Source organism: Rissa tridactyla, chromosome 6 (assembly GCF_028500815.1).
Source record: "Rissa tridactyla isolate bRisTri1 chromosome 6, bRisTri1.patW.cur.20221130, whole genome shotgun sequence".
NCBI lineage: Eukaryota > Metazoa > Chordata > Aves > Charadriiformes > Laridae > Rissa > Rissa tridactyla.
Window position 1 is genome coordinate 3,729,206 of NC_071471.1, and position 25,105 is coordinate 3,754,310.

Sequence of the window (25,105 nt, forward strand, 5' to 3'; positions counted from 1 at the left end):
TTACTTAATTATTTGCATCTTCATAAAAGCCCCTTAAACACTTAAGTTAGGAAAAAAAAAAACCCAACATTGTGTTTTTAACTCTGTATTATTTATTATTGCAGCGGGGTACTTTACTTTAGGATGGTGAAAACAACTGGCCCGAGTGCTCCAGGTCTGTTGGCATATTCCTGGTTTGATGTTTCTGGCGTCTGTAGCTGGGGAGGGTGTGAGCACTAACAGCGGGCGTCAGACCCGGCCACCTACCTGGGACTCGGAAGAATCTCCTCCGTTGCGAGACGGGTCGCCCTCCGCTCACACAGCCCTCGGGACTTCACATGCCTGTCCTTGACCACGTCTCATCTGCGGTACCGCAATCTGTTGGGTCTGTTAGGGATAAAATCACAGAAGGCGGCAAAATGAGTTTCCAGACTGTTGTGGCCTTTGATAGGGTCAGAAGTACCACGCAAACATGTTTACAGTTACGTTTTCGTCCTATTTGTCGGTATTCTGCTTTCTGTGATAGAGCTATAATGGACACGCACTGTCCCAAAATAAAAGGTGTTTCCAGAAACAATTTGACAGATTTATCCTCTCATGTGTTCCCCAGTTTCTTGTCTAAACTCGTTATGTACTTACATACATAAAACGTTACCTATACCTATGTAGAGGTGTAACGGTATTGTATTATGAAGCATTCCTGCTGACCTCTTTTTTTTGTAGATAACGCTTATCATCGCTGAATCTGTAAAATAACATTTAAGTCGAGCCACTTCTGTCTTTTTTGAGAATACATTTCTTCATGCTTACATAAGCATTAGGAGCATGGAGCCATAACAAAAATTTGCAGCAGAAAGGGCTGGAAAGCACTTCTTATATTTTATCTCTCAATAAAAAAAAAAAAAAAGCACACATACATTCTACGCACCCCCATTTCTACAGTGCATGCACGCTGACAAGCTCCTATTGTTCTTTCTTTAGAGATGCACTTGGCGTGGAGTACATCGAGGGTGAAATAAATAAATAAATAGAATGAAAAATACCGTTGCTATATTTGTATTTATCATTAAGCAAGACAACTACAGCCTGCATTCTCTGTTGATTACAATTAATATGAAAGGGTAGAAATTATAACAAACAAAAAATTTCTCACACATTATGCATGAGCATTGAGCTGATTTTATTCTAACGTTCCACGACACAGCAGGCAGAGAGCTTGAAACAATTAAGCATAATAAAGATCTAAATTTTTCTTTTTAAGCCACTGCTAAATTATAACCTGAGAAACAGCGGAATTCCATCGGTGCCACTGTTTGTGGTTCATAAAGAAACCGAGGAATTTACGTATGTAGCTTTAATTACATATGATCTTTAACTCTATTTTTATCCATATTCGTCACCTCTTCTGCAAGGGCAAAATGCAGTTTTGTCATGGTATTGTTTTGAAACACCATTTAAGTCGATGCAGAATGGGTGCTTGAGCAGACCCTTCAGCTGCACAAAGGATTTCGTCTAAGACCAGCACTCCCTGGGCTGGCCTGGCTCTCCTTCCATTAAAGCTCCTGCAATTGTGATAACTATCCCCAGGTGAGGGTCTGGCCTCCAGTTTTTGAGCAAGAAATAGCTACAACACAGCAAAAGTTGTAAAGAAGTTCACTTTGAAAATTTGAGACCTTCTGCAACACACACTATCACAGGATCCTCCTGCCTGATGACTCTTCTGCTGACAGTAAACTAAATATTGAACACCCCTTCAAGGGCTTTGCCGTTTTACTTTGGAGCTTTTCAAAGAAACTGATAAAATGTCTAATTATTTGAATAATCAAGGCAATGAATATTTGATCACTAACATCAAAGATGCAGACATAATTCAAGAGTTGAGGTATGTGCTTAATATTGCATTACTCATAACACAACGAAAATTATAATTTCCTTGAAAATGTGTTTATTAAAGGTATTTTTCCTCTGCCTTTTGGAATAGTGGAAAGGAGAAATATTGGGAATTAATTTGTGTATATTTATTTAATTATCCAAAACTTGTCATTGTGTCATTTGACAAGCTGTTGGATGAAACAAATCAGTGGTCGATTAAGGAAAACAACCTCAAATTTGGACACATTTCACAGGGCCAGTAATGGTCCGAAATCCGACCAGACAGGCCGACTAATGTTAGCTGCTGCACAAGCAAGGAGGCTGGATTATCCGTTCAGAGGCAATGAAGTCATTTTTTTTCTGGTTTTGAGTGAGATACACTGACACGTGAATATGGGACACTATCATTGCCACTCCCTGGGAGTTTCTGCTTGTCTCTCTTCCCAACACGGAGAAGATATGCCAATTTCGTCCTAATCCCCCTTTCCCATTCCACCCCTCAAGGCTCAGCGTCACAGCCACCGCTGATCGTTAACAAACGCTGTTTGACTTTGACATGACCTAAAGCTCAAGCTGGAGCCAGCCAGGAAACAAAGCAACCATTTCTTTTTTAATATTTCAAACACACCTTAAGCAGTCCAGGGACCGTCCATCAAGAGCAGTTGCTACCTAGAGAGACACTGTCAACTCTATAAAGCCCTGTGCATTTACCTGCCCTGACAAGTTGGTCATAGCAAGATGCCATGTCGTTTTGGCTGCAGATAATTAAAATTAACTGCTATTTATCAAGATACAGGGAATTGAAAAGGCAGAAAAGTCACTTAATTGAGCTGGAACTTATCTAGGAATGTGGGTTTGGAGCCTTCATTCTCCTGCCCTCTGCAGTCCCTGCAACGAATCTTCGTTAAAAAGATCAAGCAAGGTCTCGCCCTACGCACAGACGTGTTTCAGGACTGGGTTTGCCCTCCACGTCCCTCTCCTGAGGCAGAGTCGTGCACAGTAAGTGCAACTCTGCACGCAGATGGCCAAGCAACACACCGGGAGGTCGAAACCCAGTTCACAATCCCCTTTTATATCCATTTAATCAGTTTCTCATTCATTTTACCGTGTGTATTCCTCCTGATTGTATCTCTGGTCATGCATCTCCCACTCACTTTTAATCTCCTTTGTTAATTAGTTTATGAATACACTGAGCATGACTCCAAGCCTCATTTATTAGCAAAAATGTTATGTATTTTTAGTGTTATATTTGAACGTTTTCTGGTCTGGATCTCCTCACTGTGCGCTATCTCAGGTGATGACCGATGCTTTTTAGCAGACTGCAGCCATCCTGCTCGTTAATCTAAGTAACTGCTTACCAGTCATATTCTCAAGTACCCCATCACTTCTGGTGCACAGCAACAACATTTGGGCTTTCTACTTTCTTAAAGCAATATAGTAATATTTCAAACCATGCACTAATCCAGATCCCCGGGCAGAAAATACGTCTAGTCAGCTCCATTTACGTAAAGGTATTTATAGGGTATGTTATCACAATACTCCATTATTTAGTAGAGTTGGGTGTAATATAAGAAAAATATAAAAATTGCATAATATTTTAAGCTCTGACTCTAGAACTTTTTTAAAAATGGTTACATATTATCCAAACCTCCTGTTTGGATCTCCTGTTTGCTGGCAAACCTGATTTCTTTGTATTTTTTTTAACGAGAGAGTGAAGAGGTTTTAAACTAAAAAAAAAAAACCCAAACCAACAGCTTTTTTATTTAAAAGCTCATTGTTTCATTTTATCTGAATAAATTTTAACTGAAATGGAAATTCACAGCCGCCCTTCGCAAGGCTTCTACAAACGTACAGCTAGCCAAAGAAAGCCAGCTAATAGCCTCATTGCTCTTAGGGAAATTAGTATGGTGGCCTGTGGCAGTGTCACTTGGCCACCACAACCACTCACTAACCCTACCCAAAACTGAACGAGACAGAAGGAAAAAGGCCACCTGCGTTATGGTCACCTCATGGTCAATTAAAAGAGTGAAATATTGCAGGGTTTTCATCTTTATTATTATATCTATTGTGAACAAATGATCCAAGTGGAAGGATAAAGACATTAAAGGAGGATTATTTACCCAAAGAACTCTCCAATTTCTTGATGGTAGGATTCGGAAAAAAAACCCGCTACATCTGAGGAACAATAGCTCAAATTGCAGATATTCACTAGCAGAGACACAACTTGCTTTAAAAAAAGGCCACACGACTACTACTGTAATTTCTACTCTTAAGAAATAATTGCAAATTGTATTCATGCCTGGACTTCCACTTGGAGATCAAAGACCAACTGTAATAAGAAATTATCTCTTAAAAAGAAGAGGCCGCATTCTAAGGAATGCCTACAATAGAAATTGGCAGCCCAGACAAAAAGTGTGCAGTCCACTATCGAAGGGGAGCAAGAGCGATGCTGTAGCTTCTTACAGGGCACTGCTCAGGCTGCTCTCTTTTACCTTACCATACCTTAAAAGTAGCTTTTTTTCCCCCATCTATACCAGCATTGCCACAACAGGGGCTCGGCGGGAGTCCTCACGGTGCGATCCAGCACTGCCTTTGGACACCACGGCGCCAATAGTCCACTGATGGTGGCTGAAAGCGCGGTGGTGGTGAGAGTGGTAACAAACCACAGCATGAACAAAACCCACAAAACCCCTAACCACAGAATCTGAAGCGCTAACATGAGGGAAAAAAAAGAAATTCGAGATTGTTTAGATATAGCTTGGCTAAGACATGAAGCAGGGAAAGCAGCCAGCAGATATTTTCAGGATGTGTTTGCATGGGAAATACTTAGAACTAAAATACAAGGCACTATGAAGCATTGCGTAAATGGGAGAGATGAAATCAAGTGAAAATTAAAAAAAATTATTTGACAGCAAGTGCTGTGTGGTTGCTTCGCTATTGTTTCCCAAGGGAAACAGTCAAACCTCTTTCACTGGAAACAGTAAAACACAAAACAAGCTGGACAAAAGCACAAGAAAATGTACTGCAGAGAAAAAGCAGCAGTCCGAAGTGGCGCACAAGAGCATTTGCATCCCTGAATTACCCGTTTTCTGGATGGTGTTTCGCTGCGATCCTTCCTTTTTTCCCTCTGGAGCCACTAACCTCCCACCACACAGTGACCTCAAGCAACGGTGCGCTTTTCCAAAGACCTGCTTGGGAGACTGATGCCACTGTCACCCACCAGCCTGTGCCACTCAGCGCTGACATTTGTGCCCGGAGTCCTGCCTCTGGAAAGAGCCAGCAGCTGGGGTTACATCCTGCTATCACAAAAGAAATAGCCAGAAATAAACTGCTATATGGAAAGACATAAAAACATCATCCAGTCTTGAAAGCGTGTGATAATTTCCCCAGTCTATTTTTATAATTGAGTGGAAAAATCTTCTTTAACATTTCACATAGGTTATTAGCGAACGCTTAATTTATGCTGCTAAGTACTGCCTTAAAATACCTTTACTGGAGTCTTCAAAATGACAAACACCTGTCTTATCACTCACACCAAGAATAGGTTTCCATCACAGACCATAATAACACGATGATAATTTGTGAGGTTCTGAAAAAAGGTGGGACTAGTAAAAATCATCACGTAATTGACTTCTTAATACCCCAAGATCACTGTCGCTTAATAAGACTGAGACTTTGAGAGTGAAATTAAACCATAAATCCCTGGAAGAGACTTTCATGAGCCTAACGTGCAATTATAAGGTGAAAAAAAAAATAATATCAGCTTTCAGGTTCTAAATGTCTCTCTGTCAATAGAAAAGCAAGGAGAGAATGTAAGCACACGCTATTAGAAAGAAGAGCAGCTCAGCACGGGAGATGTCTAGGAAATTGAAAACTCTGATAAGGTTCAAGGTCCAAAATTGTTCCACCCAGCATTGCAGTTTTACAAAAAGGCCTCAAATTAGAAAATTGCTGGTACTACCAAATTTTACTCCACGGTGGTATGGAAGGAGCAAAACATGTTTTTAAGGTGCTCTCCAAAATCTTGGGCAGCTCAGACAGACTTTGAAAGAGCTTTCCAGTGATTTCACAGCTCTGCAGACCCGACACATCAGAGCTGGCCCCAGAAGAACACGGACAAAAAGTCTGTCCTGTTCCTGCTTTCAAGTTCTCAACACAAGGGAAACACCACTATGCAAAAAATAAAAAATCGGTGACGTAAAAATCCTAAAACCTAAAAAAACCCCAAACCTGGTGATCATTCCTCCCCCGACCCACAGGCAGAAGGTGAGGTTTCAGAGCCCCCCCTTTGCAGAGGTGACCCACAGGCAGGCCCTACAGGATTTAGGCAACTCCTCACTGAGGCACCTCAAGGAAGAAGCTGCCTCGGAGCCAGAAGCGCTTCAAAGCCTTTCCCAGGGCTACCAGAGTCTCCCCCTTGGTAGAAGGCGGCCTAGATGCTTAATGAGTCGTGGGCTCAGAGCTGTGTTTCCAGATGCAGGGATGTTTTTCATGAGATATTACAATTTCTGGGAAATAGCGGGGTGGATTTTTTCAACAGAAGACTATTTGTCTGATGAGGTCTGACCAGCCTGTTTGCTGTCCCATTTCTATAGGAGCGAGCTTAACGCTCGTAATTTTTTTTTTTTTTTAATTTTAGAAGTTAACTTTAAAAATAAAAACTAAGTCAAGCTTCTACTTTAAAAAAAAATAAATTTAAAAAATTGAATAGCTGAGAAAAACATGATGAGTTGTGTAAAAAATGTGAGAAAGCTTCTGAGGGCAAGTGCCCCAGACGTCTATGTGGCATGGCAGGGGAAGAGGCTCTCGCTGCAGCCGCTGTGGCTCCGGCGTGGCACGACAGAGCTCCCGCGGCTTCCCCAGTTCACGTGCATCGAACCCTGGGCAGAAGACCCTCAGGTGTTTGCTGCCTCGGCGCTGTGTTTGGCCGGGACTCCCAGTCTAACTCAGAGTAACCTGGGTGTTACTGTACTGCCGGGTAGGTCCAGACGTGTGAATTGCAGCAAAAGCTGCTCAGTCTGGGGAGGTAAAAAGCTATTTCTAGCCCAAACCCCTCTTCCTGTGATGGGCCATGAACACCTGCTCAGCAAGAGAACTCCTGCAGAGTTCACTGATGTCTCCAGGCTTTGGATCACATTTACGCAGCTGATAAGCAGAAATTTGATCTCTAGATACTCGTCTGTTCAAACCACACGGATACCGCAAGGTGAGATGCCAAAGTTTCAATTACTTTTCTTAAATTGCACATGTGTAAGAGAGGGAGCAAATAAAACAGACAGAACTGCTGTTATTCAGAAGACTCCCCGAGAAGCGGGAAGCCACAGGAAGACTAAATGTGCCAGGGACTCCCTGGAGGGCTCTGCAGGAGTTTGGGAGAAGGGGAATTCTTTTTTTCCCCCACCACATCTGAAACAGAGAATGGGAGGCAAGAAAGGAATAGCATTTCTTTAATAAAAGGTAATTTTATTCTTAATTCTTCTGAGAAAGGAACTGGAGAACTATTTAAAGCACATTGGAACATTAAACAAATAATACTTCCTTGGACAACAAAGGGAAAGTAAGGCACGTCTAACGTGAGAGAGGAAATTGCTAGAGAAGCTCAGATAATACTGTAGCCTTTTGTTGACTTTTTTAATAACGACTACGATTGTAGAACAGGTCTGTGTGCTATGAATAGATGCTATGAATAAAATTCAGGTACCCTGCTAGTCACTTTTTCTTACCAATAAATACACACCCCAGAAAACATTCATCTGTGTGGCACGTAGTTTTTAATCCATGTACTTTGTACCGCTGACGGAATTACAATAGGGGTTTATTACGGGTACACTCGTAGGTGCAATGCAGCGTTTGGTATCCCTGACTGTCATTATCCCTGACTGTCGTTATTCCTGACTGTCGTTAGGCACCTCACATTGGCAGTCTAAGAGCGGGTCAGCCAGAGGGAGGATGCAGCCAAAGCCCAGCTGGAGAAGAGGTGGCCGGGCACAGAGGTGGCAGCAACCTGGGGTCGGAACCCCACAGAGTGCGCTCTCAGCCTGGGAAGGCGGGTGTGGAGCACAGTCTCACAGGTTTTAGTCTTTCCAAACTGAAACAAGGGAAGCAAATCCTGTTGAGCATCAGAAGCAATGCTTAGTGGCTTTTAGTAACATACTTACCTAATATTTACATGTTAATGCTACATAAGACTGGCTTCAGATGGCCTCAGCAGCTTTTGGTTCAGCTGATAGTCTGAGGAATGTTTCTGCTTAGTTGTGATTGTGCTCGAAGACCTTCTTTCGTTCTGAACAGTTTCATATTGCACCATTCCCAAACAGAAGGGGAAACACACCGATCTTCAACATGACTTGACTCTGAATTTATTTCATTGTGTTGGACTCAACTTAGGTCACTATTTTATGTCCTATCCAGCTGAGTTACTGCTTAATCTGAGCTGAAATCTAAGAAACCAGAGGTGTGAGATGAGGATTTCAAGAACATTATTTCGGAGAGGGAGTCTGAGTGAAACTAACCCCTGCCTTGGTTTAGCAGAGTCACGTCTGGAGAATGGCCCTTCTTATCCGAGCTTTACCGGGAGGCAAGACGGAGCAGCTGCTGAATGTTGCTCCTCGGAAAACCACACAAGTATTTCAAATAGAATTTCTAATAGTCGATACCTTAAGGTAATGAAAAGACTTTTGAAGAGCTTTCTTCTTCTCCTTTTCTTTTTATATTTTTTCTTTTCCTTAGGTCCTTCCTTTTCTATGATAGTTTGTTAAAAGTATACAGAGAGGTCCTCTGAATAAATCTGCATTGTTTCGCTGACTTCAGTGGGTTCTTGACAACTGAAGTGAGCTGAACTTCCAGCTTTGTAATGTAGAGCACGAGAAGACCCATGTGGGGTCTGGTCTAGGCCAGTGGCCGCTCTCCAGCAGTGACCAGTAGTGTATACCTAGGGAAAAATATAAGAATACGACTTTGCGACCGAGGCAGAGATTTTATCTTCTAAGTCCTCGATGGATTTTTTTTTTCTTCCATCGGTTTGGCTGCTGATCTTCCTACCTCAAATATATTTCTAGCTCACAACCATGAATTTGACTAGATGTTTAACTAGTTTAACTAAACTAATATTTTAACTAGATTTTGGAAAATTATCTCCTGATTGTTTTGAACCTGTTACCTAATCAGTCCATTTGTGTTCCCCTAGTTCTACTTGAGAAACAATGAAAAATTTTCTCTATTAACTTCTTCATTTATGATTGCACAGACTTGTGTCGTATCAACTTCAGTTATCTCTTATCCAGCTCTAGGCTTGCTTGGATTTTTTTCCTGACAAAGAAGCTATTCGATATATTTGCTCATCCTTCTCCCTGACCTGAGTTCTTTTATTTCCTGTTTCAAGATGAGAACAGATCCAAATAAATACTACCCAGAGACCCCTTACTTTCTTTGAAGACTGCGGTGATTTTTTAAATAGTGCTGTACAAAAATGACATATGTGAAACACAAAGAAATTTGTTGGAGACTTCCAACACTTAAGAGTAAGTAGATCTGATTTTACTCTGTCTATTAAATCTGCTGATGAAGAAGCTAAGTTACAGCTTGCCTGCTTTTCTCATACTGGGGATAACTCTGCCTTGGAGATGTTACTCACTGATATCTTTTTCCATGACAGATGTTTAAGCTGATACTTCCTTACATGACAAGAGTGAAAATAGACCGAGCATCAGTTACATTTGATGGAAACCCCCTAACATCAACAGCAGCAGTACAGACCCCAAGTCCTTCATCTTACCTCTCAGACAGTACTTTGGCAGCTCTATATATGATAATGTAAGAATAATTGCTTATTACATTTCTGCTGTAACATACAAGCATTGTGTAATTCAGCATTAATGTCTGACAACCCAGCTGTCATCTTTCCAAAAATACTTGCTGTCTAACTACTTGCTTCTACTGCAAACCAAAGGAAGACATTCCGCTCCGGGGCATTTTGACTGGGTGTTATCTTTTGAAAAGACAGATGTTTGTGCTGGAACTGTTTGATAGTTTTAAGGCTTATGCACATGCTTCAATAAATAAGTGCTAAATTACTTGCCAGGCCCTGAGTTAAAGTTCAGGCTGGGACGTCTTCTAGAGAAATATGTCGGTGACACACAAGACTAAGGGCAGCACGTTCCAAAAAGAAGTTTCAAATCACCTTTTAAACAACACGGAAAGCCAAGAAGCTCTGGCTTATGTATGTGAAAGGACACTGAGAATGTATGAAACAGATGGAGTTGCCATTCTCTGCCCTTCTCCGTTTCATTTCCCAAGAGAAATACTTCAGAGGGAGGGCAAATAATTCCTCACCTTATAAGGGATTTTATTATTTGAAGTGGTATGATAGTCCTTATTGACCCAACTTTGATTTGTAAGCTGATGATGAAATTAATTTGGCCTTTGGTATAACCACAATTAACTTCTCCGGAAGGGAGGTGATACGATGTCTTGCAGTAAAAAACGTCTCTTTGCAAGGAGCGGCACAGGCCTTACGTGTTGTTTGAGGTTTCAATAGACTTACGTCAGACTGAAGTGGTTCGTCTGCCTCCGGCTGGTCCTCGGCACAGGGTGGAATTTCACCTTGGAGGATAAATTATGGAAATTCTCTCGCCTCAGAATGACTAACTATTATCTGATGTGGGAGTTTAATTCCTCGTTCAGATTCCAGATAATGGACCAAACAAAGAAGTGGAGGATGACACTGATTGAACAGTGTTTAATATTCTTTGTTTAGAAAGTCTGGTTAACCTGTCACTGCTAAATGAATATAAGTGTTGTGTCTGTGTGTACTTTAGGATCTGCCTTGTATTAATAAATAGAAGTAGGATAAACTACTCGAGCTTTAAAACTACTCACAAGGGAATACATTAAATACTCCCCTCCCTCTTTTAATCAAGTAATTACTTATTGAATGAAAGGATGGGGAAGAAAAAAGAGAAAAGAAAAGCAAAATGGGGATCCCATCTTTTTTTCATCTTCTGAAAGTCAGTTTTCTGCCATTAAACTACCAGAACATCAATCTGAGGACTCTAATTCAGGAAAACTTGCTCAGTAGGATCACTTTAAGTCCTTCTTGGATTACAGATAGGCAAATATAGGACAAATAATTCAGAAAATTAATATAAGACGTGGGGAGGCAGCTGAACAAAAGAAAAGTACAGTGCCATTTATATAACAAAATAAATATATATATATATACAAAAACCTTATGAAACTTCAAATTTGCAAGCTGCTTTGTACAAAGATTTTACATCTATATAATCTAGTTCTTGGGACAAAAAAAGACCATTTTAAGTGGAACAGCTTTGCAAGTTAGAACCTAACAGTGTTTCTCCTTATGCCAACTGGTCCATCCTGTTCAGTTAACCACATGCTTAATTTTAACTTTAGACAATACGAAAATAAAATGAATGAAAAAAAACCTCGGTTGTCTGGTGCTGGAGCTCTGGTACAGTCTGATCCTGTCGGCCTTGTTAGGAGCTGGAGAGGGTCACAGGCGTTGGCAGCTTCGCATTGATTCCACATACCGGAAGAAAATTTTGTTGGAACAACTTTGATTTTTTTTTTTTTTTTTTCCCAAAATAAGAATTTTCCATATGAAAACTACATTTCTCCTTCCCCTTGTCTCCCTTGAATTACACCCCTCCCACTCTACCTCCTGCCCCAGCTGCAAAACCTGAAGCAAAAGCTCCTTAGCTGCTGCCTTGGAGGCTCCTGCAAATGCCACCCTCTACGCACATGCCAAGGGCTACCTGCTTCTTACACGCTGCTTGATTTTTTCATAACTGTTTGTGGCCCATGTTTGCAAGCCAGCAAGGCATCAGCAGCAGATAGTTAGCAGGGCAGTAGAGCAGCTATCAGTAGTTTTTACTTCCTCCTTTGCCTCTGCTCAGCTATTCAAAGCAGTATGAAAAGCTGCAAGTATTCCCTGGGGAGAAAAAAAAAAAGAAAAAAAAAAAAAGAAAAAGGCAAAACCCAAAGCATTTCAACATTAAATGTTCTTTGTTAAAAAGATACCATTTAATCATGCCCCGTATATTTTTTTCAGAGCTCATATTGGTTTAAAATAAAGGGAAAAAAAATGAAATAAAATATATTTGTTTCATTTGGATTAGGTGGGCACCTCTGAAGCAATTCTTACTAGTTTCCCCGCTTACTGTATGTGGCCTTGCTGGCAAAATTCCCCTGAAGTGTGTGAAGCAGATTCCTTTTGTATGAGCCTGAACTGGAGGACGCGCGCTGAGGTGGCGCAAGACGCTCCGCTCACTAAGCCGTCTTTTGTCTACGCGCTCAGACCAGAGCCAATGCAGAGCGAAGCCCAAACACGCAGGACACAGACCTCGGCACCTACTGGGTCGCTCTGTAGAGTCGCTCCTGCCGCGGTGCGATCCCTGGCACCGGGGAGCAGCCAAGTCTGTGCTGCCCCATGGGCAGGGATTCCTTCCAGCTACGCCTTCGCCGAGGCCGAGCACCTCAGTGGAAGCCCTGGAGACACAGCTGCTGTACAAACACCAACATTAAAGAGCCGATGCATCTGTTTGCCTTTGAAATTCGAACAATAGCGACATTTTCAGAGAACAACGGCTTTGGAATTTCTTTAGGGCAATCTACTAAAGTAGCTGTATGTCGAAGGATTTGCTAACAGCTGGAGATATTTGAAAATGCACCCTCTTACTTTTGTTAAGAAAGAATTGGCCTGTAGCCCCGGCAGTATTGCAGAGATTTGAGATAATCTTGGAGAAGATATGTGCTTGCTTTGCACATATGTTCTGGTTTCAGAATAAAAACTGCAGCAGGTGATGTGCTCTCCAGCTCCACTCCTCCCTTTTTTTCCGAGGATTTGGCTTTCTTAGTGGGTATGTGATGGTGCACTGAGGAAGGATGCGTGTCCTAGGCATGACAAGTACCAAATGGCTTGTCCCAGGCAATGGCTATAAGCAGGTTATGCATATGCAGGGTCGCTGTAAAAATGACAAGCTCAAGAAGAATCAAGCACGCTGCATATGCGATTCAGACTCCTTCGCTTGCCCTCCACGGCAGCGCAGAGGAGACACAGAGTTTCGCTGCTGGCGAGGGAATTTCAGCCGAGGCAGTCGCTCTCAGAAGCAGGCTCCGTAACTCCTCTGCAGGCGGCTCGCTGTGCGGGCTCTGCGTGTGCGCCGCTTTCCATCGCCCTCTCCGGGGAGCCCTACAGCTTCTTCAGGGAGGATGAGTGACAGTGGCCCAACAGTAATTCTTAATTATTTTCCAACTTTGACAATTAATAACTAATAAGTCCTATCTAATCAAATGGGATTTCAAGTCCATGGTCTAAACTCAATTTACTGTACTTTCATAACACTAATTTTTTTCCTTTTCCTTTCCCTGAAGGCACCCTCTTCCTTGAATTCTGGGAGGTGAAGATTAAGCTGACAGATGGTATCAGCAGAAGAATGATTATGAGTTTTAAAAACCTTGATATTTTGGCTTAGTACAACATTTTTCATGCAAATACTGACATGGATATTAGCATCCAATTAGGAAAGTATAAAACTATGCCATTCTGTTACAGTTTACGTTACAATCATTTAATGTTTCATTAAAAATACTAAGAAAGACTGCTCTGAAAGGGATAAAAATCAATGATGTGACCATCACTTCTGCTGCTTTGCTGTTCTGGTACTGTGTGGTATATTTTCACTACTCTATACCTCTTTAAATTATTCTGTTAAACTGACTAAGAGGCTGCTCCCATTTTTGGGTCTTAAAGGAATACTTCAACACGGCTAAGGCTGAAAGGCTCGTGATGAACCTGGACTGATTTATTTCCATAGGTTAGGTTATGTCTAAACGTACGCAAGTTGTTAGTTGGAGAAGGACTGTCAGTGATATGTGCTAGACAGTGATTTAAACACCAAAACCAACTGATGATCTCCATGAAAATATTTTTAAATATCCTCTCAATGCCGGTGCGTCAGAGTAAGAAAATAAGGAAACAAAGCCTGCCCAGAGAAGTCTGAGGAACAGCGATGGGCTGGTAGAAAGAAAATCAAAGCTCATCAGACACTTGCGGTCGTGGTAGTGGCTGTTGATGACATTCCTTGGTGGCAAGCGTTTCTTCACTTTTGTGCAATGTTTGAGCTACCTCTGGAGGGGGAAACAACTTTTAAGAAGAATTAGAACTTAAAAACCTGGAGTCTAGCTTTTTGGCCAAAGAAAAGAGACCACTGTTACTTCATGCTACCCTTCCCTGTAAAAAGGAAATTTGCCTGTCCTTTGTAGTATAGAGGCTCTTGTGATGCATAGCAGGGGATAAGGAAAAGGAGAGATTGTGAAATATCCAGGGAACTGCAACCCAACCAGGGAATCCATAGGCAAGAACCAAGGCATTAATCCCACTAACACAGACACTATTGCAACATTTCTAAGTTATTTTTGTTGACAACATTTTCAGAAAAGACAAGATTAGCAAATATCAAGGTTTGGTTTTTGTTATGTTTTGTGTTGTTTTCCCGGGGAAAACCCATTTTCTCAGCACTTCATTGAAAATTATACTCTCTGGCATAAGAAATAATGCTCTGACTTATTTTAGTATCACTACATTGACATCACTTTTTAAAAATAGGGAATAAATGGAAAGAAATTTCCCAATTTCACACTGCTGCGAAGTCAAATAACCTATGTTTATTGCAATAACTTCAGAATCTTTCATTTGATTGGAGTATTTCTCCCTATAAACAGTATTACCTAGGTAGCTTAAAATTAAAATAAAATTCATTCTTTGGAACGTCTTTAAGAAGTTCTCTAATAAAATGTCTTGATGATTTTGAAAGATTTTCCAAGGTGTTTTTGAATCAAAAAACTTCAAGACACTATTTTTCATAAATGTCAGGTTTTTAATATGCTAGACTTTGTTATTTTAACCAAGAAAGGTCCTGACCAAGAATAGCTATATTAATTTACCCCTTTCTCATAGACAGACAAAAGGTATAAATCGCCTCCTTCTCACCACATCTATTGTCAGTGAACAAAACATAACAGGGAAAATTATTCATCTCCCAGGAAATGCTGTTTTCATGAGAAACTTTGCGAAGTTTGGACATACAGCCACATTATTTAGTAAATTAGTTAAGTGTGACACGATGGATAAACCAGGGGCAAGCTAGTACACGCTGTTAAACACAAATAATAAAATAATGCAATTTAACCTTCTCATCACAAGAGTGCACAAACTCACATTAGCTTACATGTTCCTCTACTTGAGGGCAAGGATTTGGACAAGTGCCAGGGGCTGGTTTACCAAGCTGTAATTTGATCAGTTTAACAAGCCTGCAATTTCTAGGCTAAGAAATCTGTGATGCTTCTCCTTCTTGCTTGCGTTTTTTTTTTCCTTTCTTTAAAAAGTGGACATCGATCCCGACTCCTGACATACTGCAAAGCAACTGTCGGATACAGGGAGGATGATGACTAACCTCTACGGATCAGTCTGTAAAAATGGTAGTGGAAATTATGAGTGGTGAAAAAAAACCACCAGCACTGCCACCCAACCAGCGTTGCGCCGTAAATAGCAATGGCTGGGTTGCAAGTGTTGCTTGCAGGTTGTCTTCTTTATTCAGAGGTATCAAAACCTCCAGTGGGCAATTCATCACCTCTCTAATCCTATTAGCAGTAATGGAAAAATGCCAAGCCATTTTCCACAAATCTTCATTAGCTCTATTTCCTTTCATATAGCATCCAAGATTAGAGTGCAACCTTAGTCAAGAACAGCGACCGGCTGTTAGTCGACCAAAAAATCCAACCCTGTCTCAGAGAGGCATTGCCAGTTCTAGTTCTAAAGCACAAGGACAACGGAATATCAGAGTTAAGCTTTTTATTTGGAGATGTTGAAGCTTACTTGTTTTATTTTATTTGCACGTGGGTTGGTAACGAGATTGTACTTTGAGGCCATGCTATGAAGGCAAGCTTCACAGTAACCCCTAATAGTCATTACCTTGGTCTCTGATATCAAAAGCTACTTGTAAATGCGTTAAGATTTGAGCACTGGTACAATAACCAGTAGTCTGGCTGATTTTGCAAACTCTTCTTGTAAAATTTTCAGAGACTGATGTAAATTTTTATGGTTGGTATAGAGGGTAGGAAAAAGTGTAATTTCATGCAAAGGCTAGAAGCTAATGCTAGACAAATGGAAATTCAAAGGAGTATATGACAGACAGGTAGCCAGCAGGACAATTTACCTAGGGAAGCAATGCATACTTACACACCTGAGATCCCTATAGAGGTTACTCATTTCATTTGGAGAGTAAATATTTTAAATCTTTTCTTCCAAGAAGTCAAAATACTGTCATCTCAAAAAGAATAAAAAATCAGAACATTTCTTCATAAGTGAAATATTTTGACATCTTTTTGCAATATTACTTCAGGCTTTTTACCAGGTCCCATGATGTACCGTGCTCACATCATTCCAGAAGGAGCCACGTGGGAACATAATGTGGACAATGTAAAACAAAGCAGCTGCCTACTCCGTAGAAAATAAAGAATTTGGGGATTCATGCTACAATGTTTAGGGTCTCCTGTGGTTTTTATTTGTCAAATAAAAGTCAGAAGTCTTACAATATCCATTTAGTCCTAAGCGACCTGTTCTCTTCTGGAGGGATTCAGTCATACAGGATACAGGCGGGGGCTATTCGTCAGCTTGGAGATAAGGATGTGAATAGTCTGCTGGAGCAGCCCCGCGCTGAGAGATAGAGGTGAGCAATGAATGAAAACTTCTAGTGTCTGTTCACCGATGTGCCTGCCATTTATCTCATACTGTATTCTGGCAAACAAAACTCAAGGGAGTACACATTGGAGAATAATCAGACTAATGATCTGCAGAGATTCTTATGTTAATGTTATCTTTTTATACTAAAAGTATGCTTTTAGCTAAATGCCTTTTCGGTTCCCTTCCTGGGCACCTAAACGAATAAAAAGCTGATAATGGCACTTTCATTATTTTAGGAACATATTTACACCTTAATGAAAGAGCTCTTGGGGGGCACAAAAGATAGAGATGCAAGTGCTTAAACTAATAGAAAAGTGTTCTGTGGATTGTGTAAGAAACGAAAACATAAACTGCTCACCATGCTATCATCTTCATCTTAAAGAAAAAAACCCCAAATGGCAATGAGATTTATAAAACAGCAGTCAAACTTCATCTTGTCATTGCTCCAGACAGTCTATTTCTGTAAGTTATGAGGAAGAAACCTGCAGTAAACTTTCTTGTACAACCAGGAACTGAGGGATTCGTTTCCATCTGTGAAATCACGCTGTTTTCTTTTGTGACAAATATCATCTTCTAGAACAATGACTGACTAGTCTTCAAATACATATAGATAGCAAGAACTTCGAGACACCAATGTATTTAAAAATTTGGGGCTCTTCTGATCTTAACCATTTTTAAGGCATGCATTTTTAAGGAAAACTTAAATATGGTTTATCCACTGTGGTACACCGCATTTACTTACGAGTTTACAGAGTGGCCAATTTCTGGTCTTACATTCTTCTGGACGGTTCTCAGCTCAGTAACCAGGAAGGTGCAACATCTAAAGTTTAACAGAGGAATACAGTAAGATTTTTCACTTCAGATGGCCCTTCTTAATTTGCCATTTGGTAATAGAAAACAAAAAAAAAAACCATACAAAAAAGGAAAACTGGGGATGAAATCTGAAGTTAAAATTTTAAGTGATGCAAAACACTGAAATATGCCAGCATTTGATCTAAGGAGCCTACAGAATTAGCATAGTGAGCATATGTTCATGTTCAAAGATAACAGACATTTTTGATAACTCTCCCTAAACTTAGTTCATGTCTGATTTACATATTTAAATGTTCTTTTATTGAATGACTTAAATCAGGGTCACCTTCATCATTTGTACAAAAATATGCACACAGCTTTCATTTATATAAATGTTTAACTACAAATATTGCACCTCAAATTTTACACAGTAAATCTGTATCAAATTGCTCATTTTCTTATCCAGTAATTTTTGTAATGTATAATTATATTTTCTTTTCCTGCATATGTGTCAAAACTCTGTCTGCATAAATGATACTTGAATCTCGTTCCTTCACATCTGAGTTCATTAATTCTTGGATCTCTTTTCTCTCTCCTCCACAATCTTCTCTTTCAAATTCCTCAGCAAAGTCCATCCTGGACTGCAGCAATCTAGCTGGTTTAAAGTTCTTATCAGAACTCATGTATTTCCATAAATAATTTGGGAACGTCGTAATTCTTCTAGTACAAGCCATTTCTGCTATGCATTGCTGACTAGCTCAAGTATTAGCCACGACTAAAGGACATTTGGTTTGGACGGACCAATAGGGTGATCCAATAGCATAAATCCCATAATTCCATTAAAAGCACTGGTAAATGCTTAAAAATGCCCAATCACAAAATTATCTTAAAACATTGTGGAAGCTTCTCGAAAATGCAGGTGTGTCTCTCTTCTTGTTATATACGGTACTCCCAGGAGCCATGGTATTCATGGGAACCGCGTGGCAACATTCACAATTTTACCTATAAAGAACAAATATTAAAAGCCATGCCTTCCTAAGCAGCTAATTGTGGATAGCTATGATGAATAACCAACATTTTGCTAAACGTAACATTTAAGCTGTGACCATTTCTGTCTGGTATGTGGCTAAGGCACAGAGCTGTATTTCCAAGCTGGCCCTTGCTGTAGACACATTTCCATCCAGAATGCGCCCTTCTGGCTCACTCCCGTCTCCAGCTGCCACTACTGACTTGGAGGATAACACCAGACTGGAAGTGGGGCCTGACAGTGCTCTGTACATAGCTAAATCCTTCTTGTAACTGATGGGAAAAGTATCTTCTCCCTTTAGATTTTTTTTTTTCTTTGCCAAAGTGAGCCCTGATTAGGCTCTTCAAGTCAAAATTCCACATGAAGATATCACAGATCCTCTTACTAGGATGAACAGTTCTCATGGCATTTGTATGAGAAGAAGCCGGACATTTAATCAGCTCCGGTCTGGAGCTGTACTTGTTGTTCCACATGTAATTATCCTCTGCAGGCCATGGAAACTTGCCAAAGGCACTACCGTAGCCTTTTACAGCGGGTTACGCACTTGCATTTTATATATGAACATCTAAAGATACTTCAGGGCAATACTGGAAAAGCAAACTGCATTAGTTGCCGTGCCAGTGGATATGCAGCTTCTGCAGCTTCAAACAGTGTTTTCTGTTTATTGGGAAGTTTTAAAAACCCGGCGTCAGTTTTTACACTTTCGCTACACTATTAAAAGCAAAGAAAATATAGTGTTAGAAAGCATGCATTAGCTCTGTTATCATTCATGCTCTTGGTTAACTAAGTCCCTGAGGTCATTTGTCAGTGTTATGAAGCACCCACAGTGAGTGCAGCCAACTCTACCACTCAATGTGCTGAACGCTGCGTGTACCTGTGTTCCTAGAAAGGCTGGGGGCAGTGGATGAGCTCATTATGACTACCGGGTTAGGTAAGCATTTTGAGGCTTTTTGCTGGTTTCATACTCAGTCCTTTGCACTGGCTGCCAGAGGCACCTCCATACTGCCAGGAGTGAATGGGGATTCATTTGATTCTTTCCCACTATGAATATGAGAAAATATACCAAAGTATCTCCAAGTATTGTGACACTAACTGCACCTTCTGTGCATGGAATAACTGGGTTTTCCGAAGAATAAAATGATCCCTCAATTCTTTCCCACTCACAACAGCCCCTGGTTCCCCCACTGGCAGAGCTATTGCCATTGAAGTTCTTCACCTCACAGTTAAAAACTGCAGCAAAAGGTGCTTGGGAAGTAGTAGGTGTCACTCCTGTAATCCGTTCCTTTCACTCAGCCCAATCCCTTCACTCACTCCAGTCTCAGCACTTTCTTCTCTTTCACTTGCCCCTGACACCATGTTCTCCGTTATCCACCTCGTTCCCTCCAGAACGTAGAAGTCACGCACGTGGTCATTGCACTTCGCTGTAGGAATGGAGAAAGTCAGACAAATACACATAGAATTGTATGGATACGCCTGGAAAGCGTTAGTCTAGCTGTGTCAATCAGTCCCTTCAGTTCTTCCTAAAATCAATTTATTCAAAATTAAAACTGGGAGTATTGAAATTACATCTCTAACTTAGACATGCTAAAAACTCTCCTATGAAACCTTCTAGACCTACAGACTGTAAGGCAGCAAATGTAATTGTGGATACCATAATTTATCATGAATGAATGGAGACTAAAAGCAACAGTAAAAAAGGATCCCAAGTAAAACCTTACTGAAATGCATTCAGTGAATTTAAAAAAAACCAACAACCACCACCACAAAACCAAGAACAAAAACCCCACAACATAAAATGCATAACAACTATACTTAAGTCCTGCATAATGACCTTCTCCGATCACTATTCAACTGCTATACGGCACAGTAATACAGCACATAAAGTTACAGATATTTTTTTTGTAATTTCAAATACGACAAAAAATGTGATATGCCCAAGTTTTATTTGAACATAAAAATAAAAGAAAAACATCATTTTAAAACCAAAGACCTATATTTGACTTCCACTTTTTCAGGAAGGCTTCAAATCTTAGAAATGTGAAATAAATAAAAAAAGTTATCTCACAACGAAAAGAACTGTCTTTTATTTGTTTCCTTATACACTCATGTCCAAAAGCCTACAGATGTTTCATTCATCTCCATCAAGTTAAGTTTGGGTGGGAGGCTGGGTTTATTTGCTTTCTTTTCTCCTAGGAAAGCTGACCTGGTTATTGAACTTGTCTCGATGGTAAAAACCTAAAATCTGACTTCCTTGGTGCTGGTATTTTCCCAAGGCATTCACAAATTGCACAGTTCTACTTTCCTAGGTTATCAAAATCTGCCTATATGAAAGCCTTAAACGGAAAAGTAAAGTTTAAAAAACCCCACCTTTCTAGCATGCCGATGCTATGAAGACTAATTTAACTTATTGTTTAATCTGATAAATTAGCAAATATTGAGTGAATAGATACTCCTTAAATTGTCAAATAATTGCGCATTGGGCTTAACTAGTTTAGTTGTCTTCATTTATTTAGCTGTCTTCATTCATCTACAAGAGTGTATCATACTCTTCATCTTTTATTTTGTAAATATCAGGCAGTTTGATACTTGCCTGGTGCCACCCTACGTTCAGTATATAGTTTTATTACAGAAGAATGAAACGGGTTTTGCAAATATGACATCTTCCAGGTTGCCTTCAGAGAAGTGTAATACTTAAATGCAAGTGTTATTATAATGAAACTGATTATTATACCATACAGGAAAGAAAAGGTGGAGGACGGAAAAGGAGCGCGCTGCACCAGAGCTGTACGGATTACCCGCAACGGCAGCAAAAGGTTAACTCTTGTCTCACTAAATTCAATGGCAGATTTGCCACGGCACTTTTGTGACACGCTAGTTCCTCTATAAACACTAACAGTTGGACCTACTTCAAAAGCTGGCTTTTTTAAGCCTTAAATGTATGTTTATGCAAACAGGCAGCATTTCCTGCACTAGGTGGGAAATACTGCAAATGTTAGTTGAAAAAAATCATGAAAGCTCTTGCAGTTGCCCCAGCAACAAAGACACTTTCCAGCAGGCATTTGATGTAGTTTTCACGTCTCATTGTTGCTGTATTTCCATGTTTTGAGGTTCCAGCAAAGTGATCAAACTATGTATATTTCCTTCCTTAAAAACAACAAAAAAGAAAGGGCTAAATATATTGAATAATTTGCATTCGCAGCGAATTATGATTCATGATATTCCTCACTTCGTTTTGTTCATTATCTGGCTTCCGAGAAGTAGGCATGCTGCTGCCTCGGTAATATGTACAGCACATAGTAAACCGGATTTCTCTGTGACCAAAATCCTTCATTTTTTACTTGCTTGTTTGTTTTTAAGCACAATATTGCTCTTCAGTTAGGCTGCATAATAAAAGTGCGTATAATAATAGTAACTTCTTAGTTGTGTTTATTATACCGCTGACATTTAGACAATGAAATTAAAATAGCATAATGGTTTCACAGGCTGTTTGCCATAATAGTAGATGGCCACAGTTTCACTCCTAGACAGTATTTCTACAGTGGTTTTTGTTTTCCTAGAAAGACTTCATAAGGGTTAACTAAATAAAAAAATTAATTAGAAAATTATATCAACTGGCATATGGGCTTAAATGACTTGAAAGTAAACTGCCACTCATTAAGTGATTATTATTATTATTGCCCAGTAAGTCTCTTGATGAAGGAGAAATGGAAGTGGAGTTTGGGTACATGACAACTGAAAGGTGGTTTATTTACACATTTACGTACCAACCAAAGGCCACGGGTGATCAGATGGCTTACAAAGCACGTCCTTAGTCTACCACAGCGTTTTAGATGAGAGAAAGAAATTTTGCCCTGTGAGATGTTGCATGAACCCTGACCAAGAATAAACTCTCAGGCGGTTCACTTAGAATTCTGCATGACGAAACTAGATTAAAAAAAATATTTTTCCAAGGTTGCGCATTTTGCTCGCTTCATCAGGAAAAATAACAGACTGTGCAAAAGCGATCATTTCTTGAAACACAGCACGAGTATTTTCATCATCCGTAAAAGGGGCGAGATCAATAGTTAATTACCTCATGAGGCAGTTGGGAGAACTGCCTAACGACTCCACGTAAAGGGCTACTGAGCAGCTAAAGAGAGATCAAATCCTGTTCTTATTTAAGATGTGTCAACACCTCAATATGAAGGTGCGACTTGTGCAGCCAAGCATGCCAGACACCTCCCCGGGGCAATGGAAACAGCGGCTAAGAAGTGACACTTCGGGATGGCCTCGCGCTGCTTCCCCAAATGTGCGAAGCACGAGGCACGCACATGGCGACGACACCCTCTGCTCTGCACTGCGGCATCGGGGCCACCGTGACGCCGCCCGGGCTGCTCCTGACGGAGGTGCCATGGGTCACTCAGACAACTGTTGTATCTTCGCTCTCCTGCCACGACTTACCTTTAAACGACTTTTTTGGAATTATTCCAGATGTATCACAGTGTAATGCACGTAAGAATTGGACACAAAGCATTTATTGAGCTACATAGTTTATATACTACTTTGTGTCCACAGACTCAATGAATCACTACTTATCTGCTAAAAAATGTTTAGTGTGTCTTGGATGCTATATATACAGCAGAGTAAGACTTTATTTGAAAAAATGAAGCTTGGGCTTCTAAAATATCAAAATATTTATATATATCATATTTATATACATGTTGAATTTCCTCCCTTCCTTCTTTGAAATTATGTTTTGTATTTGCAGTTTAATCATTATGCTAAATTCTCCTTGGTGCACCAACTCCTGTCTTTTTACAAGTCAGTTGGCTGCTTTATAGTGCATTACTGTGTTTGAAAAACCACAGCTGGCGCGAACTGGCACGTCACGGAAAAACACGGAGAATATCAGATATTTTAAGTTCTGAAGCGGGCAACTGGGGAAGGACAGGGGAGAACCCCTGTCAAACAAAAATGCATATGCAGAAATTGCTCTGTGCCAAGGGACTCTGGCTACCTCAAGGATGCTGCCCGGGGACAGAGTACTTTAAACTCCCCCTAATAAAGCAGTCTGAAATGCAGTCACATCCGAAGAAAGGTCTCACCTCGGCATGCGGTGATCGCACCTCTGCTCAACTAAGGTCGCTGTGAAAGCTTCAGGGCACTTCCAAGGTTCGTGGCACGCGTAGGGACACAGCCCACACGCACTGGTGGGCACTGATAGTCTCAGTGCGTTTCATAACAGGTGGAAACAGCAGCACGTAACATCTAACAGGAGATACAGAGCAGTTACCAGCGCATCAAAAACCTGAAACAAGGGACAAAGCATAAAATGAGACAAAAACCTGGTCCGAAGCTTAAAAGCTGAAACAGAGAAGGTAGGTATTTTGTCTGCATTGTAAGAAATCAGTATTCTCTGTTGCTATTTCTTAGTGACAATTATCTGTCGAGCCACACTTGGACCAGAAGTCTGAAAACATAAAATGTGGTGGAAAAAAGAAAATACCATCTATAGTGCTGGCTGTCGATACTTCTGGTCCGGTTCTTCCTACAGCCAGCAGTGACACTACCATCCCCAGATGGCAAAAGTCATGACTCTAGGAATGCCGTCAACAAAGACTGTGCTGGTTGACTCTATTTAAGACGTATTATAAGATCAATTCATTTATCGTTTCTGGAGCTTTGCACTACGCCTGATAGTCACTCTGCAGATCCATACAAGGACACGTTGTTATTGAGCTCCTGGAATTCAGCCTCCTTCACCAGCAAACTTAAGGTTGAAGCCACTAAGATTTATGATGCCTCAATGACATTTGGGACGAGTTTATTTTAAAAAGAGCTCTCTTTGATGTTGCTAAGCAGTAAAGCAAAACTTCATTACTATTAAAGGTAAATTGCAATGTGCCCAGATGCCAATAGCATTCTGGCTTGTATCATGACTAGCATGGCCAGCAGGACTACGGATGTGACTGTCCCCCTGTACTGGGCACTGGTGAGCCCCCACCTCAAGGGCTGTGTCCAGTTTTGGGCCCCTCACCACAAGAAAGACATGGAGGGGCTGAAGCGTGTCCAGAGAAGGGCAACAGAGCTGGTGAGGGGTCTGGAGCACAAGTCCTGTGAGGAGCGGCTGAGGGAGCTGGGGGTGTTCAGCCTGGAGAAAAGGGGGCTGAGGGGAGACCTTCTCGCTCTCTACAGCTCCCTGAAAGGAGGGGGTAGCCAGGGGGGGTGGGTCTCTTCTCCCAAGGAACAGGCGATGGGACAAGAGGAAACGGCCCCAAGTTGCGCCAGGGGAGGGTTAGGATGGATATTAGGAAAAATTTTTACACCGAAAGGGTTATCAGGCATTGGACCAGGCTGCCCAGGGCAGTGGTGGAATCACCTTAACTGCCTCTGAAAGAGCTTGTAACAGGATTTTATGGACACCAGGGTAAGGAGACACTGGACTGGCTTTTTAGTCATGGTTTGTCCTGTTGACGGCAGAGACCATTTTAATATGGAAAGCCATTCCTTCAGTGGAAAAGGCCCTGAAAATAGAAACGTTCCTATGGACTATTCATTTTTAGAACAGTTAATCACAGTTGATCCTTACACAATGAATACAAAATAAGAGTTATTATTAATAATGAATAATAAGAATGAATTATAATGGTGTGTTTATTAGGCTATCAATAATTAACAGGGATTTGCCATTTATT

General features: G+C 40.7%; 1 protein-coding gene across 1 annotated transcript in view; it reads right to left on the minus strand.

Annotated features, from left to right (window-relative positions):
* Positions 1–246: 246 nt before the first annotated feature.
* The window catches only part of NAALADL2 (N-acetylated alpha-linked acidic dipeptidase like 2), a 647,972-nt gene continuing 623,113 nt past the window's right edge, over positions 247–25,105 (minus strand). Inside the window, exons 21-22 of the transcript XR_008467120.1 lie at positions 17,355–17,432; positions 247–366 (exon numbers count right to left, since the gene is read on the minus strand). The gene's annotated coding sequence lies outside the window, so the exon portion shown is untranslated. The remainder of the gene's footprint in view (positions 367–17,354; positions 17,433–25,105) is intronic.